We start from the raw sequence: 3,798 nt of genomic DNA on the forward strand, positions 1-3,798 counted from the left end.
GGAGCAATTTCAGCTCACTGTAGCCCCCGCCTCCTGGGTTCAAACAATTCTCATGCCTCAACCTCCTGGGTCGCTGGGACCACAGCTGTGCACTGTCATCCCTGTCTAATTTTTGTATTTTTAGTAGAGACAGGGTTTCACAATGTTAGCCAGGCTGGTCTCAAGCTCCTGGTCTCAAGCTACTGGTCTCAAGTAATCCACCTCCCTCAGCAGTGCTGAGATTACACGTATGAGCCATTGTTCCTGGCCTAAACATTTTTATCAATGATTAAATAAAGACATTGACAGCATACTGGGAAAGAAATTAACTAAAAGAAAATGAACAAAATATGCCACACAAAATCTAACCATAAGAAATCCTGTGAATTTGTAATAATGTCAGACAAATTAGACTTCAAGGCAAGTAGTAGGTCATTTCAAAAGGATAAAAGAGTCAAAATAATCTTAAATGTATACCTTAAATACCTATAATAAAAAAGCTTCAAAATACATGAAGCAAAAATTGATAGTAATGAAAGAATATTTTTACATCTCTTAGTACTTGATAAAACAAGTACACATACACACACAGTATGAGTTAGTAAGAATATTTGAATAAACAAATCAAAACAATTTGATATTCATAGAATATTATACCCAAACAGGAACAAAATACACATTCTTTTCAAATCACATGGAACATCCACTAAAACATACCCTATACTGTATATATCATAACCCTCAGGAAATTTTGAAAGCTTGAAATTATTTAAAATATATTTGTTCTCTTACACAACAAAATTAAATTGAAAATCAGTAACATTGAGATATACAGAAAAATCTCAAAAGTATGGAAAATAACCCTCTTTTAAATAAATTGTGAATCAAAGAAAAAATCAAAAGTGAGTTTAGAATTATTCCAAAATGATAACACAAAAGACAAAATGGATAGGATGTAGCTAAAACAGTTATAAAAGTAAAAATCTATCCCTTTAAATAAAGAAAAGCAGAAAGATGTGAAATCGACAATCTAGATTTTCCACTTAAAAAGCCTGAATAAGCGTAATTAAATAAAGAATAAGCAGAGAGAAAGAAGTAACAAATAGAAGAGCAGAAATTAATATAGCAGGAAAAAACAAATAGCATTGTAAATAAAAAGACAAAAAATTAATTTCAAAAGGATTAAAAAAAGGGGGGGGCCTATATCTAGCTAGACGAACCAGGGGATAAAAAGGAAGGAAACACAAATTATCAACCCAAAGAATAAAAGCTGGCATATTATTATGTATCCTAGAAACATTAAAAACACAATGAAATGTTGCTGAAAAATACTTTTATTCAGTGAACTTGAATTACTATACATTGGATAAAGTTATTGTAAAGTGCACTTTGCAAAACTGATACAAAAAAGAAAAAAATAAATGAGCCACTTATCTGCCAAAGAAATCACAATAAAACTTTCCCACAAAAAAAAATTTTAAAAACTAAAGGTCCAGATGTATTCAATGATACATTTTATTTAATGTGTAAAAATAATTAATATTTTCTAATTCGTTTCATAAGAATAATATAACTCTGATACCAAAACCTAACAAAGATTACAAGAAAAAAATCACAGACCACAATCATGATGGAGGAATTTTTAAACAAAATATTAAGAAATAAAATCTAATGATATATAAAAAGGATAATTCATAATGACCAAGTGGAGTTTATCCCAAGATGCAAGTTTGTTTTAACATCCAAAAATTAATAGTTGGAATTCTCTTCATTAACAAAAGATTAGAAAAAGTATGTTATTCAATTGATGAAGCAAAAATATGTGACAACATTCAACAAACCTGATAAAGGGCATGTATGAAAAACCTACAGCTAATATCATATTTAATGTTGAAACATTCATCTCTTTTCCCCAAGACCAAGTGAGCAAGGCAACAATGTCTGCTCTTGCCCTGCCCAGCGCCGCCCACCCAGTGCCTCTTCCTAGACTGAGGCCCAGTCCCCTTCGCCCATGCCCATCACGAGTGCCACCAGCATGTCTGACAAACTGCCCTACAAAGTCGCTGACATTGGCCTGGCTGCCTGGGGACGCAAGTCCCTAGATATTGCAGAGAACGAGATGCCCAGCCTGATGCGCATGTGGGAGCGGTACTCGGCCTCCAAGCCACTGAAGGGCGCCCGCATCCCTGGCTGCCTGCACAGGACAGTGGAGACGGCCGTCCTAATGAGCCTCCACCCTGGGTGCTGAGGTGCAGTGGTCCAGCTGCAACATCTTCTCTACCCAGGACCATGTGCTGCTGCCATTGCCAAAGCTGGCATTCCAGCCAGCACTGGCATTCTAGCCAGCACTGGCATTCCAGTGTTGCCATTGCCAAGGCTGGCATGCCTGGAAGGGCGAAACAGACGAGGAGTACCTGTGGTGCATTGAGCAGACAATGTACTTCAAGGACGGGCCCCTCAACATGATTCTGGAAGACAGGGGCAACCTCACCAACCTCATCCACACTGAGTACCTGCAGCTCCTGCCGGGCATCCGAGGCATATCCGAAGAGACCACAACCAGGGTCCACAACCTGTACAGGATGATGGCCAATGGGATCCTGAAGGTGCCTGCCATCGATGTCAATGACTCCGTCACCAAGAGCAAGTTTGACAACCTCTGTGGCTGTGGGAGCCCCTCATAGATGGCATCAAGCAGGCCACAGATGTGATGTTTGCCGGCAAGGTAGCGGTGGTAGCAGGCTATGGCGAGGTGGGCAAGAGCTGTGCCCAGGCCCTGCGGGGTTTCAGGGCCTGCATCATCATCACCGAGATTGACCCCATCAAGGCACAGCAGGCTGCCACGGAGGGCTATGAGGTGACTACCATGGATGAGGCCTGTCAGGAGGGTGACATCTTTGTCACCACCACAGGTTGTGTTGACATCATCCTTGGCCAGCACTTTGAGCAGATGAAGGATGATGCCATCGTGTGTAACACTGGACACTTTGATGTGGAGATGGATGTCAAGTGGCTGAAGAGAACACTGTGGAGAAGGTGAACATCAAGCTGCAGGTGGACTGGTACCACCTGAAGAACGGGCACCGCATGATCCCGCTGGCTGAGGGTCGGCTGGTTAACCTGTGTTGTGCCATGGGTCACCACAGCTTGGTGATGAGTAACTCCTTCACCAACCAGGTGATGGCACAGATCAAGCTGTGGACCCGCCCAGACAAGTACCCCGTTGGGGTTCACTTCCTGCCCAAGAAGCTGGATGAGGCAGTGGTTGAAGCCCACCTGCGCAAGCTGAACATGAAGTTGACCAAGCTGACTGAGAAGCAGGCCCATTCCCTGGGCATGTCTTGTTACTGCCCTTTCAAGCCAGATCACTACCACTACTGAGAACCCAGTCTGCGCTTCACCTTCCAGCCCCTGTCCGTGCCCAGGCCCTGCCTCTCCTCCCTAAGAGCAAACGGCACCAACTTTGTGATTGGTTTGTCAGTGTCCCCCATCGACTCTCTGGGGCCAGTCACTCAGTTTTTGGCCTCTGCTGCAGCCCTCATACTGTTCCAAGAGTGGCAGTGGGAACTGAGAGGCCCCTCCTCAAGCCACGGTCATGATGGAGGTCCCAGCCACAGGGAACCATGAGCTCAGTGGTCTTGGAACTGCTCACTGAGTCAGTCATTCCTTAGTCTCAAAGTCAGTCTAGTGGAGTCACAAAGCCCATGTATTTTGCCATCTAGGCTTTCACCTGGTCTGTGGACTTATACCTGTGTGCTTGATTGACAGGTCCAGTGGTTCCTCAGCCCATGACAGATGAGAAGGAGCTATATTGAAGGA

At 43.0% G+C, this 3,798-nt stretch overlaps 1 pseudogene; it reads left to right on the forward strand.

Moving 5' to 3' along the window:
* Positions 1–2,014: 2,014 nt before the first annotated feature.
* Positions 2,015–3,445, forward strand: LOC100587410 (annotated as a pseudogene).
* Positions 3,446–3,798: the final 353 nt, after the last annotated feature.

Source organism: Nomascus leucogenys, chromosome 20 (assembly GCF_006542625.1).
Source record: "Nomascus leucogenys isolate Asia chromosome 20, Asia_NLE_v1, whole genome shotgun sequence".
Lineage (NCBI taxonomy): Eukaryota > Metazoa > Chordata > Mammalia > Primates > Hylobatidae > Nomascus > Nomascus leucogenys.